Source organism: Stenella coeruleoalba (assembly GCF_951394435.1).
Source record: "Stenella coeruleoalba genome assembly, chromosome: 8".
Lineage (NCBI taxonomy): Eukaryota > Metazoa > Chordata > Mammalia > Artiodactyla > Delphinidae > Stenella > Stenella coeruleoalba.
The window spans coordinates 45,634,023-45,649,018 of NC_137154.1; the positions used below are offsets into that span (position 1 = coordinate 45,634,023).

General features: G+C 45.8%; 1 protein-coding gene across 1 annotated transcript in view; it reads right to left on the reverse strand.

The window, feature by feature from the left end:
- Positions 1-1,463: 1,463 nt before the first annotated feature.
- The window catches only part of LOC307190124 (uncharacterized protein), a 33,814-nt gene continuing 20,281 nt past the window's right edge, over positions 1,464-14,996 (reverse strand). Inside the window, exon 2 of the mRNA XM_079929048.1 lies at positions 1,464-1,534. The gene's annotated coding sequence lies outside the window, so the exon portion shown is untranslated. The remainder of the gene's footprint in view (positions 1,535-14,996) is intronic.

The window sequence follows — 14,996 nt, forward strand, 5'->3', positions numbered from 1 at the left end:
GAAGAGAGGTTAGAGTGTCCAAAGGAACAGATCACTAGCAGCTGTGCTATCAGTGACCAAAGGGGACTTCACAGGCCAGAAGCCCCCAGTTTAAATGCCTTCAAGGCCCAGGCAGGATCTATACATGAAGGAAGATGAGTGGGAATGAAGCAGTAGGAAACGGTGATCCCGTCTACAGGGAGCATCTCTGCTCAGGCCCAGGTGATGCTACTGTGAGGAAATGCAGCTTCAGTGTTGCCAGATCTTCCCTTTTTCAAGAGAAGCCAAAAAACTGGATCACGTGAATCTTGTGGAGTTTTAGATTAGGGCAACCAATTCAACTAAAAGAACAAAAACAAAACACTGCGGGGCCAAACAGCACACATCTACGGGCTGTCTGTGGTCCACAGGCGGCCAGTTTGCAGCTCAGCCCACAGCTTTAGGGTACATCCATAGGGTAGACACATGTGAAAGTCTGCAAACATTTTCTTCCCACAGGAGCTTCTCAGACACTGAGATCTGGGGCTACATAGCTGAAAAGACGCGATTCATAGTAACAGCTCAGTAAGAAGGATTAGCTGCAAAATGCACACGCATAGTTAAACAAAATAATCTGCTGCATGGGGCTGGTTGGTATCTTCTGCTTAAATCTCAAAGACAAAGACGATTTTTATTTCAGTCCTTGTCAGAGCCAAGTTGCTATTTGTGATTACCTACCAGCATGATCAGTCCTACTAAATTGCTTTGCTGTCTTCCCAGGCTTTCTAAATTAGGATTAGTCATTCATCTGTAACTCAAAAATTAAAAGAGAGGGAGAGAGACCGAGACCACTGGTCCAAACGAGACATGAGTCCCAAGAGAGTCTCGTCACACCTCTCCGGAGCTTCCCAGCAAAGCCCAGCACAAGTTTCTGGTCCGCAGGGGTCACACAACAAATATTCCCTGGTTTCTCGAAGATAAGAGTAAACCCCAAGGCCTGTGAGTGCCTCTGACTCACAGAAAAATCTGCTCATTTTCATGGGTCTGTTTGTGTGTCATTTTTTAAAAATTGTGATGTGACACATGGTAGCAGGAGGAACTTAGGCTAGATATTAAGAACAATTTCCTGACTAACCGACTGTGAAATATTACAGCACATTACAAATGAGGAAGTGGAGGCTCCCATCTATGCAGGAGTTTTCCGCCAGGGTAAACGCCTGATTCTGTTGGTCAGATGCTATCACTGGTGAGGTGGGAAGGGGGCATTTGTACAATGTGTCCTCGCCAGCCCTCTCTTCACTCTTAACAAGAGCTGCCATTTACAAAGGGTCAACCTGCTCACTGTCCTAGGTCCTTTATCTTATCACATCCTCATAGAAACCCAGTAAGAAAGATTATCGCCATTTTATAGATGAGGACACTGAAACCTCAGAGAAATGAAATAACTTGCTCAAGTTCATCCTGTTAATAAATGGCAGAACTAGGATTAGAACTCACCTCTGTGTAGCTTCCAAGTCCAGGCCCTTTCTCTAAGGCTGTGCTGCTGCAGGTGCCTGGGCAGAACACCTGTGGCTACCTGTGGGGAAAAGAGACCAAACAGCAGGTTCAGGCAAGGAGAGTGTTACGCAAAAAAGTTGTGAGAACACTGCTGAGGCCCGAAGAGGAAGCCAGTGTCAGGAAGAGAGATAAAATGCCAACTGGGGAAGTGACAGAGACACGAGGGGAGGTAAGGTCAAGGGATATCCTTCCAGAAATGAATCTGCACTGACTTGGACAGTCCAGGAAATGAAGATAGAGAATAGGGAGTTCCTTTTAAGCAACACCCAGCCTGTGTTCTCAAGCCCACCAAGCAGCAGGCTGGGTGCTGCTGACCCGCCCAGATCGGATTTTCCTTTGGCGACTCCTGACCTGCTAACAGTGCCCTTGGACAATTCTCATTCCCACTCCCCCGCCCATCAGCAATTTTCTTTGATATACAGGAGCTAAAACAGTTTCCAACAATGACTCTGCAACTTAGTCAAGTGCTTATGTCCACGTTCACAATACCTATAATCATGTAATTTTCCTTCTCTAAAAAACTGTCCCGGGCTTCCCTGGTGGCGCAGTGGTTGAGAGTCCGCCTGCCGATGCAGGGGACACGGGTTCGTGTCCCGGACTGGGAGGATCCCACATGCCGCAGAGCGGCTGGGCCCAGTGAGCCATGGCCGCTGAGCCTGCGCGTCCGGACCCTGTGCTCGGCAACGGGAGAGGCCACAACAGTGAGAGGTCCGCGTACCGCACAAAAAAAAAAGACTGTCCCCGTTGTTTCTGCCCTGTTAGGGCCCAGGTTTCTGGATTAGGATTATTGCTACCACAAAAGAGAGGGCAGGTTGAAAATTAGTGGGTCCCTACAGCCTCCATATATTTATATGTTAAACCATATCGCCTTTCCTACTTAACACTTGTGGCTGAAGAGTTAGTGTTTTTATTGCAAAATCAGCCAAAAAAGCAGGTCCAGGCCAACTTTGGAGCAGCAGTCAGCTGTAGACTATTTCAAGAGGTGATTTGGGTCCTTCATCCTCTCTCTTAACAGTTCATTTCCTAAACTCCAGTATGGCCCCAGTAGCTCCAGTCTCTGTGTTCAGACAGGAAATCTAAGGAAATGAATACAACTGCAGAGACACAGAACAGATTCACTGGGCTGGTCTTCCAACTGCTCAACTAGATCTGATATCCAGTTCCCTTAATTAAACTCAAAACTTCCTGGACGCTCAGGCCTCAAGAAGCAGGAGGGAACCCCAAACCTGTCCTGCTGGTCTGTGCCTTTGGGAAATTCTTTCATTCAGTCTGTACTTTCCTGAAGCTCACCCTGCTAACAGTGAGGGCAGGAAGAGAAAAATAAAACCAGAAATCAAATAAGTCAACAATTAAACCAGAAGGACTTTTCTTTTCTCTGAATAGCCTTTGGTTGGCCATGTCAACAAATCAATGCAAGGACACACCTTCCTGAAATTATTTCTCACCCTAACCCCAACCCACTATGAAAAAAGCTAGAGCTGACTTACCTATGACTGCAATGAAAGTGTAAACTTCTCCCAGGCCTTCAAGAGTTTGGCCTAGGGATTAGCACCATTCTGGGGAACGCTTTGGATTTTAGGCTCTTTCAGTTACTCCGTAATCAATTTTTGAGTACTTCCTATTTTCTGGGTGCTGAGTTAGAAGTGGTGAAATGACCCAGAGATGACTAGGACACAAATCCTGCTCCCTAACTGCTCAGGGTGCAGTAGGGGAGATGCAGCATGAACTTGATGCTTCCTTGATGCTGTAATCAAAGGAAGAGAGTGCTTCATGCCACAAGAGAGAGAACCAAAGAATAATCATCATTTATATTTGAATGGGACTTTCTGAGGACAGTTTCCTTATATTATCTCATTTGATCCTCGACATACTTGTGATGGACATCTGCCGTTATTCTCATTCAGCATCCTTTCCCCCTCTGGTAAGTGTACCCTAACTTCTCAGTGAAGAATCTCCACCCACCCACTCTGATCCTGTGTGCTGCTGCCAGGGCTGCACCCAGGGTCTGAGGCAGAACACGTCTCCTGGGCCACAGCCAACCCAAGCGTCAAGTTCTCCTGGCCATAGTGACCACCTCAGGGATGGAAACGTGACCCACAGAGAGCAATGAAAATACAGTTGGTACTTCTTTTTTTTTTTTTTTTTTGGCCACACTGCACAGATTGCAGGATCTTAATTCCCTCGACCAGGGATCCAACTCGGGCCCGCGGCAGTGAAAGTGAAAGCGCGGAGTCCTAACCACTGGGCCTGCCAGGGAATTCCCTAGTTGGGACTTCTGAGAAAGAGATTCTCAAGTTTGTCTGCTGGACTTGAAGCATGAAGACTGTGGGTTCTGGAAATGCTTGCCACTCTTTGAACCTGAGCCTGAAGGTGACAGAGTGAAAGGCAGAACTGAAAGAAGGAAAGATACAGAGGCTTGATTATATCATTTGAAATTTGACTTCACCCATGCCTGAAGCCATCTCTGCCCCTAGACTTTTCACCTATATAAATCAATAAATGCTGTTTCATCGGAAGCCAGTTTGGGTTGGGTTTTGTTGTCACTCAAAATCAAAAGAGCCAAAAGAAATTTTAACTCCATGTGGTAGATATTTGTATCTCTATTTTATATAAGGAAAATTGAGGCTCAGAGAGGTAATAAGAGATAGCTAAGGAGTAGCAGAACAAGGTCCTGATATCAATTCACAGATTCAGTCATTTATACCATAGCTGCCTCCCTCAGTGACAGAAATCCAGAGGAAACGCAAATAAGATTAGCCAGTCTTTGCAGGAGCACCAGTTGAACTGGACTTTGAAAGACAGGTTGGATTTGGCCTGAAGTGATGGCAAAAGTATTCTGGGTAAAGGGTAATATGCAAGGTCATGGATGTGAGAAATCTCAGGGGCATATGGAGAATAACAGGTACTTGGGTGTGTCAAAAGCATTGGGTGTGGGCTTCCCTGGTGTCGCAGTGGTTAAGAATCCGCCTGCCAATGCAGGGGACGCAGGTTCAAGCCCTGGTCCAGGAAGATCCCACATGGCACGGAGCAACTAAGCCCGTGCGCCACAGCTACAGAGCCTGCACTCTAGAGCCCGCGAGCCACAACTACTGAAGCTCACGTGCCTAAAACCCATGCTCCACAACAAGAGAAGCCACTGTAATGAGAAGCCCGCACACCGCAAGGAAGAGTAGCCCCCGCTCGCCGCAACTAGAGAAAGCCTGCACGCAGCAACGAACACCCAACGTAGCCAAAAATAATAAATAAAGGAAATAAATAAACTTATATTAAAAAAAGCGTTGGGTGTATAAGAGAGCATAACAGGAAATAGAGTTAGGAACATATATAGGATCAGAATGTTTGGGGAACTTGAACTTTACACTGAAGGTCAGAAATTCCCAAACCCCACTGTATTAAACACTGGTTTCAATTGACCGAAACTCAATTTTCGCCAGCTTAGTTGTACTAGATCTTGTAGATGAGGTTTACTGACACAGGAAAGAAGACTCAAAAGAACCCAGTGAGGAGAAAGAGTCAAATTTTTGGCTCCGAGTTCCAAAACGGTGTCTTGAAACCAAGACAAGCTGACGGAACTGAAGCAGGACTCACTGCTCACACAAAGAAAATGCTGGATAATTTTTTCTTAAGATGTATCTGAGACTGAAAACCACAAAGGGAAATTTCCAGGTGCCAGAAATCAAAAGGGAACCCAAAGCTAGCATGGTAAGCAGGATGCGAAGCTGAGACGGGATAGGTCTTAGGCATTAGGGATGGGATTTTAATGTTGCTGTGGCAGCAGAAGATGAGGCCTTGAGCCCTGGCAAGGCCTGGAATTAGAATAAAAGTCCTATCTACTCCCCACAGGAGGATAGAAAAACTCTGCTTACCAGCCTGGGGAAGGAGCAATAAAGTCTGCCATTGGCCTGGGCGACAGGCGGAGAAGGAATCATCGATGATAAATTAGAACCCCAAGCCTGTTCTGCACCAATGTGGGACCGGAATTCACATTATCCATCAGGTGCAGGTCACAAAATATTGAGCAAAATACAAATAAATGCCTACCTAGACATCATGGTAAAACTGGAGACCATCAAATATAAGAAACGAAAATGTTAAAAGCAACCTATGGAAAAAGACAGACTACCTACAAAAGATGAACAGGCTTTAGCAGACCATCGTGAGCAAAAATAAATGGCAGAAGACAAAGGAATATCTTAAAATAGCTGATCTACTGAGCTGCAAAGGACAAAGAGAATGAGAATCATGAGACTGTTGGGTAGCCAGACAGAGAGTGATTTTTTTTTTTTTTTGGGGGGGGGCGGTACGCGGGCCTCTCTCACTGTTGTGGCCTCTCCCGTTGCGGAGCACAGGCTCCAGACGCGCAGGCTCAGCGGCCATGGCTCACGGGCCCAGCCGCCCCGCGGCATGTGGGATCTTCCCGGACCGGGGCACGAATCCACGTCCCCTGCATCGGCAGGCGGACTCTCAACCACTGCGCCACCAGGGAAGCCCGAGAGTGATGTTTTAAGAACGAAGTTATGACAAAAGCTGCCAAATAGTCAAGTACGATAAGGATAGAGAAACATGCATTGGATTTGGCAACTTGAACAGCATCAGTGGCTTTGACTTAGTGGTTTCAGTAGAGGGGTGGGGGACAGAAAGCAGGTGTGAGGAGATTGAAGTCAACACAAGGAAGTGAGTTTTTATCTCCCAAAACCCCTTTACTTCAAACACATAGCAAGCCATGACATTTAAAATTATAAAAATGATTTTAGAAAAAGATATAGCTGGGACTTCCCTGGTGGCACAGTGGTTACGAATCCACCTGCCAGTGCAGGGGACAAGGGTTCGAGCCCTGGTCTGGGAAGATCCCACATGCTGCAGAACAACTAAGCCCAGGAGCCACAACTACTGAGCCTGCGCTCTAGAGCCCGCGAGCCACAACTACTGAGCCCGCATGCCACAACTGAAGCCTGCGCGCCTAGAGCCCGTGCTCTGCAACAAGAGAAGCCACCGAATGGGAAGCCCGCGCACCGCAACAAAGAGTAGTCCCCGCTTGACGTAACTAGAAGACCCAACACAGCCAAAAATAAATAAATAAATAAAAAGATATAGCTGGACCCTCACATATCTCCATGAGCCAGAAATGAAATAGAAACACAGTAAGATCAGTGGGGCCCATGTCTCAGGCTCGTGGGCTCCAAGTCTGGAAGCTGGACTTTGGCAGCTGGGTGGGCGTTCAGCTCCTGTGGGGGTAAAGTGCTCCCCTCAATGTGAAGGACTGAAACTCACGGCTTGACAGCAGAGGCTGATGTGGGTTCCACTGCTTGGGAAAAGAAGTTGAAGAAAACAGCTGTCAGTCTAGGAACTCTGGCTTTATTAGAGCCTGGGGAGGTGAGGACACCTTGCTACCAGGGATTGTCAAGTTGTCTACTGGACTTGACTAGATATGCCATTTCCCTAATATCTGGGGCTGACGGATCATAATCCAAAGCCCTGGCTCTAGGTTGAGCTCCAGAGGGCCAGATGGTGGCATCCTGAGAAGGGATGAGAGGAAAGTCAGAAAGAGAGAGAAATCAAACAAAAACAAATCTTTTCTCACTCGAACCATAATTCCAAAACATATGAAAGAAGCTACTTGGTGAGAAAGATGGCCTTTGAAATTAACCATCAGATCAGAAATTTTCTCAAATTTCCACTGGAAATTTGTAAAAGAGTATAGAAAGACTTTAAAATAGGATGTTGAAAATGTTCAGAGATGAATGCACACCTTCCATTTCAAAAGGAAATTATGAAGCAAAAATAGACTGAAATGAAACAATATGAACAATAACCAATTAGAAATCCTTGAAATGAAAAATACCCTAATTGAAATCTAAAAGGCCGTAACAGGGGAATTCCCTGGAGGTCCAGTGGTTAGGACTCCACGCTTTCACTGCGGAGGGCCGGGTTCAATGCCTGGTCAAGGAACTAAGATCCTGCAAGCCACACAGGGTAGCCAAAAATAAAAAATAAAAAAAGGCCATAACGGGAGAAATTGTAGATTGAACACACTCGGAGAGTGAATTAGAGAATTGGAAGAGAGAACTCAGGAACTCACTCACAATATAACATGAGCTAAACAGAAAGAAACAGTAGTTAAAATATGGAGGACAGATTAAAAGGTTTAAATATTTATATAATAGGAGTTCCAGAGAATTGAAAGAAATGGCAGAGAAAGAAATATTTGAAAAGTACTGAGAATGTTTTTTTCCAGAATTGAAGGAAAAGCCTTAGGAATGAAAGAAATTTATACTCTGCCAAATTATTATTCAAGAGTATTAGAGGAGGTGAATCTCAGCATATAAATATTAAGAAATTCTTACCACTCACAGGCCCTTCCTAATGAACAACTGAGTTTTGATTCTAACATGTACATTTGTTCACATCTTAACATCTCTGAAATCATGACGCATATTACAATCAATTGGCAACTTTTAGTTTTAGTTTTGTTTCCCCTTTTTAAAAATAAGTCTAGGGCTTCCCTGGTGGCGCAGTGGTTAAGAATCCACCTATCAATGCAGGGGACATGGGTTCGAGCCCAGGCCCAGGAAGATCCTACATGTCGTGGAGCAACTAAGCCCGTGCACCACAACTACTGAGCCTGCTCTCTAGATCCCGCGAGCCACAACTACTAAGCCCACGTGCTGCAACTACTGAAGCCCGCGCGCCTAGAGCCCGTGCTCTGCAACAAAGAGAAGCCATCGCAATGAGAAGCCAGCGCACCACAATGAAGAGTATCCCCCGCTCACCACAACTAGAGAAAGCCTGCGTGCAGCAACGAAGACCCAGCGCAGCCAAAAATAAATTAATTTAACTAATTAAAAAAATTTTTTTTAAGTCTAGATTTTTGTTTGCTTAGTTTTCTATGTCCTTATCCTAATGTATCTTCAAATGTTCCATCAGCTGTGTATATCTCTTCTCAAGTATACTTCTTCCCTTTAGGCACGCTATCTATCCCATCTCCTTGAAATCTCCTCTGGAGCCTTCTGACTTGTTCCAGTGGAAGCTGGTTGTCCTCTAAGCTAGCAGCATCATCGTCATCTTGGATTCTCCATTCACCATCATTTTGGGGATTTCCTTCACCTCTCTCTCATGATGAAGACCTGGTCCTCTAGTTCCCATTCTTTCTCCCTTTTGGTTTAACCCCTTGCTTTACTGGAGCAAATTCTCCTGTTGTGTCCCAAAAGTGCATAGGAAGTAACATTTTTTGAGATTTTGCATGTCTGAAAATACTTGATAGTTTGGTAGGGTTTGAATTCTAAGCTGAAAATTATTTTTTATCAGTATTTTGAAGGCATTTTTCCATTGCCTCCTAGCTTTCCATAAGAAAGGTGAGAATTCAGATGCCTTCTGATCTTTGAGGCTTTGTAGAAAACAGTTCTTTCTCTCTGAAAGGTTTTAGGAACACCTCCTGTCCACACTGTTCTGAAATTTTTCCATGGAGTACGGATTTTTAATCACCCTGCTAGACTTTTAATGGACCCTTTCATACTTTATGATGGGACCTTCATTCCAGCTCCAAGTCTTACCAAGTCCAAAGCCTCATCTCCTGTTGCTGTAACAACATTAAATCCCATCCTTAGTGACTGAGACCTACCTTGTCCCAGCTTCTAATTCTGCTCATCATACTAGCTTTGGGCTCCTTTTTGGTTTCTGCCCCCCAGAAATTTCCCTTTCTTGCTTTTAATCTGCCTTGGTGATATCATCCTGTCTCATGGTCTTAAAATACCATCTATACACTGACAACTTGAAAATTATATATCTACAACAGACCTCTCCAAACCTGCATATTCAACTGTTCCTTCATATCTCACTTGAGTATCCACAATAGAAATCTCAAACTTAAAATTACAAGCTGGAACTCCTGACAGCCCCCTAACCCTGCCCCTCCCCCAGTCTTTTGCTTCTCAGTAAATGGCATTCTTCCAGGTGCTCAACCTGAAAACCTCAGAGTTACCCTGGACTCTCTGTCTCACACCTGCATACAATGCCATCAGCAAATCCTCTCAACTCTACCTTCAAAACATATCCAGAAACCAGTGAATTCTTACCATCTCCATTGCTAACGCCTTGGTCCAAACCACCATCACATCTTGCCTCAATTATTAAAATAGCTTTCAGTGGTGCTGGACTATCACTTTGGTGCCCCCAGTGAACTACAGCTCCTGTATTCATGTCCTTGAATGGTTCCTCCCCTCAAAACCAAGGTGGCCCTGTACCCGCTTTAAATAAGAGAATGTGGGGCTTCCCTGGTGGCGCAGTGGTTGAGAGTCCGCCTGCCGATGCAGGGGACACAGGCTCATGCCACGGTCTGGGAAGATCCCACATACTGCGGAGCGGCTAGGCCCGTGAGCCATGGCCGCTGAGCCTGCGCATCCGGAGCCTGTGCTCCGCAACAGGAGAGGCCACAACGGTGAGAGGCCCGCGTACCGCAAAAAAAAAAAAAAAAAGAGAATGTGGCAGAACTGATGCTTGCCAGTGCTGAGCCTAAGTCTTTAGAAGGCGTGCCAGCTTTTAATTTTACACTCTGGAAGCCCTGCACTGTCATGTAAGAAGTCTGGCTATAGGACTTCCCTGGTGGTCCAGTGGTTAAGACTCCACGCTTCCACTGCAGGGGACGCGGGTTCGATCCCTGGTCGGGGAACTAAGATCCCGCAAGCCACACGGCATGGCCAAGGGGGGAAAAAAACAAAGTCTGGCTACCCTGTTAGAGAGGTCACTTGAAGAGGGAGAAGCTATAAGACCATCTGGAGGTGAACCAAGGAATCCAGCCAACAGCAAGAACTAAACTGTCAGAACTGTGACCCCGGTGTTGCTGCTGCAGCCAGACCCCGACTGTGTGTGAACACATGTGAGCAAAGGAGCCATATGGGACATTCCAGGCCCCCTGAAATCGCTAGCCCTGCTGTGCTTTGTCCGAATTCCTGACCCACAGCACCATGAGTAACAATAAAAGTTTGTTGTTTCAGCCTCTAAGTTATGGGGTGGTTTATTTTGCCCCACATATAACATAAACTCTATAGTGTCCCTGCTTCCTCCTTCACACAACTCCCCTCCCCGCCCCTTCAGTCTGTTCTCCACACAACGGTGGGAGAGATCCTTTCAAATCTAAACGAGGTCCTGTCACTCCTCTGCTCAGAATCCTCCAGTGCCTCTCATCTCACTCAGGGTAAAAGCAAAATCTTTACAACGGCCTACAGGGTCTCAGAAGGTGGCAAGCTAGGGCCAGAGGGCCAGACCCTTGTACTGCCCAGGAAAGAAGACTATTACACTTTTTTAAAGTTGTTTAAAAATTTTAAAGGAAGAATATGTGACAGACCATGTGTGGCCTGCAAACCTTAAAACATTTACTATCTGGCGCTTTACAGAGAAGTTTACCAAACTCTGCCCTTCTCGGTCTGGCTCCTCTATGACTCTTGGTCATTCCCTTTGCTCCCCTAGCTCCAGGCCAACTCCTCCTGTCATTCCTTGCAGTTTCTTGCAGTTACACTAACCAGCCAGGCATGCTCATGCCCTGAGGCCTTTGCTCTTGCACTTTCTTCCCCCGGGTATTTGCCCAGCTAACTCCTCTAGCTTCCTCAGGTCTTTACTCAAGTCACCTTCTCAGTGAGGCCTTAGCTGACCACGTTATTTAAAATTACAGTCCCCCTGCATACACTCCCTAACTCTCTCTGCTTTATTTTTCCTTATACCACATAACACGAACATGTACTTTTAAGTTTTTGTTATCATTGTTTATTTTGTATATTCTCCAATACAATGTAAACTCCATATGGACAGAAACCTTTGCTTTTTCACTGATGCATTCTCAGGGCCTAAAACTATTCCTGGTGTATTGTAGGTGCTCAGTATATATTTCTTGAAAACCACCACTTTCTTCTGTTTTCTGCGTAGCACTTGTCACTCGCTCTAAATACCATATTTTGGGGTTTGTCCACCAACTCATGATAGTGGGGACCACAGAACAATGCTCAACAGATACAGAGTATTCAATGTAATATTTAGTCAATAAACAAACACACCTCCCATGCATCTTTTAAAAGAGGGAATGGGAAGTGAGGAGGTAGAAACACAGTAAGTCGACAACCTTCTCAAGAATTTTTGCTGTGAATGGGAGTGGAGAGATGGGATGGTGGCCGGGAGAGTAAATAGAATCAAGGGAGGGTTAAAAATGGGGATACAAGGCCTAACCAGATTGACACAATCAGTAGCATAGGAGAAAGGAGGGGATTAAAGAAGCAGAGTTCTTGGAGAGGTGAGAGCAGTGGGATGCAGAGCGTAGAAGCAGAGGTTGGCTGGTGATGGGAGGGAAGAAGGAGCAGCCTCCAGCCGAGTTAGAGCCTCGTACGTAGGTGGGAAGATGAGGGAGTTCCCATCTCCTGGCTTCGACTTCCTGAATGAAGCGTGGGAGGTGAGGTTATCTGCTGAAACTAAGGGTGAGCAGGATATTGGAGGTTTGAGAAGAGAGAAAAGTTAGAAACCTTACTAGGGAAATGTGAGAGGACAGCTAGGCAGTTGTTGAGGGCCCATTTGGAGTCTGTAGTCACAAATTTAAACAAAAGCAGTCAGCCCAGTTGGTGATTTCTCTTGGGCAACATCCAGCTACTTGGTTGCACGTGCAGAAAAGACGGAGTTGAGTTGAATCAGGGTGATTGTAGCAAAGCAGTGGTTCTCACTGTGTGGTCTCCAGACCAGCAGCATCAGAATCACTGAAAACTGGTAAGAAATGTAAAGTCTCAGGCCTCATTCCATATGTCCTGAATCAGAAACTCAGCAGGTAGGGCCCAGCAATCTGTGTTTTAACAAGCCCTTCAGGCGAGGCTTATGCTACGCCCAGTCAAGTTTGAGCAGCACTGCAATAAAGGGAAAGAACAAGAGACCTGAGGGTGCTTATAAGGAAATAATTATAATGACAGACTAGAGAGTCTAAAGGAAATAAAGGCCTGAGGGACTGACCAATAGTGATAAAGTGGTGGGGATCAATGGCTTAGAATATAATGTGAATTGGGACTTCCCTGGTGGCGCAGTGGTTAAAAATCCGCCTGCCAATGCAGGGGACACGGGTGTGATCCCTGGTCTAGGAAAATCCCACATGCTGCGGAGCAACTAAGCCCACGCACCACAACTACTGAGCCTGCGTTCTAGAGCCCGCGAGCCACAACTACTGAGCCCACGAGCCACAACTACTGAAGCCCGCACACCTAGAGCCTATGCTCCACAACAAGAGAAGCCACCACAATGAGAAGCCCACGCACCACACTGGAGAGTAGCCCCCACTCACCGCAACTAGAGAAAGCCCGCACGGCAACGAAGACCCAACACAGCCAAAAATAAATAAATGAAATAAATTTTTAAAAAGATTATAATGTAAATAATTGTAGTACAGCATATTCACTTTCTATTAATATTACTGCCAAATTACTACAAACTAAGTTGATTGAAACAATACTCACTGATTATCTCATAGTTCTGTAGGTCAGAAGTACAGGTACAACATGGCTCAACTGGGTTCTCTGCTCAGAGTCTCATAAAAGCTAAAATCAAAGTGTTGGTTGGACTGTATTCCTCTCAGGAGATTCTAAGGAGAAATCTCCTGAGATAATATAGGTTGCTAACTAACTTTATTTCCTTGAGGTAGGAGGTGTGGATGGCGAACTCGGAAAACCTTAAACTCACCTCCTCCCACAAGCACACGACCATTTACTGAGCAACTATCTATGAGAACGATCTGAAGATCAGCAGAAAAGATTTTCCACCACTAAAGATATAAAGAAGGAACTACAATGAGATGGGTAGGAGAAATGGAGACACGGTACAGTCAAGACCCACACCCTCAGGGAGGTGACCTACAAACGGGAGGATCATCACAATTGCAGAGGTTCTCCCTAAGGAGTGAAAGGTCCGAGCCACACATCAGGCTCCCAGCTCAGGGGTCCTGCATCAGGAAGATGAGCCCCCAGAACATCTGGCCTTGAAGGCCAGCAGGGCTTGTGTGCAGAGAGCCAGAGGACTGTAGGACTCTGCTCTCAAAAGGCACATGCAAAATGTCATATGCTTCAAGTCCCAGAGCAGAGGCAGTAATTTTAAAGGATCTTGGGTCAGATCCACTTGCTGACCTTGGAGAGCCTCCTGGAGAGGCAGGAGGCAACTGGGACTCCCTGGGGCACAGATGCTGGCCACAACCAATTTTGGGAGCTTTTTCTACCATGAGGACACTGGTTCTGGCAAGTGACTTTTTGGAGTACTGCCTCTAGCTTATTAGCCTGTGAACTTACCCACTCACCAGCAGCAGTCCTGGGACCCCCGGGCCACACAGCCTGCCCCACCAGGTCCTGGCTCCCCAATCAGCAGGCCGGCACCAGCCGCACAGGTGGATTCTTAACCACTGCACCACAAGGGAAGTCCCAAAAAAAGAATTTTTAAAGATGAGGATAGGGCTTCCCTGGTGGCGCAGTGGTTAAGAATCTGCCTGCCAATGCAGGGGACACGGGTTCGAGCCCTGGTCTGGAAAGATCCCACATGCCGCAGAGCAACTGGGACTGCGTGCCACAACTACTGAGCATGCATGCCACAACTACTGAAGCTCGCATGCCTAGAGCCCATGCTCCTCAACAAGAGAAGCCACTGCAATGAGGAGCCTGTGCTCCTCAACAAGAGAAGCCACTGCAATGAGAAGCCCATGCACCACAACGAAGAGTAGCCCCCACTCGCCACAACTACAGAAAGGCCGCACGAAGCAAAGAGGACCCAACGCAGCCAAAAATAAATAAATAAATAATTTTTTTAAAAATGAGGATAGGTTAAGAGACCTCTGAGGGGACTTCCCCGGTGGTCCAGTGGTTAAGACTTTGCCTTCCAATGCAGCAGGTGCAGGTTCGATCCCTGGTCAGGGAGCTAAGATCCCACATGACTTGGGGCCAAAAAACCAAAACATAAAACAGAAGCAATATTGTAACCAATTAAATAAAGACTTTAAAAAATGGTCCACATCAAAAAATCTTTAAAAAAAAAAAAAAAAGACCTCTGAGACAACATCAAGTGTACCAACATTTGCATTTAGGGGTCCCAAAAGGAGAAGAAAGAGAGACAGAGGGCAGAGAACTTATTTGAAGAAATAATAGTTGAAATTTTTCCTAACCTAGGGAAGAAAACAGGTCCAGGAAGCGCAGAGAGTCCCAAACAAGATGAACCCAAACAGGTTCACACCAAGACACATTATAATTAAAATGGCAAAAATTAAAGATGAAGAAAGAATCTTAAAAGCAGCAAGAGAAAAGCAACTAATTAAATACAGAGGAACTCCCATAAAGCTATCAGCTGACTTTTCAGTAGAAACTTTGTAGGTCTGAACGGAGCTACCTGACTTATTCAAAGTGATGAAGGATAAAAACTACAGCGAAGAATACACTACCTGGCAAGGCCATCATTCAGATTTTCATGAGAGATAAAGAATTTTACGG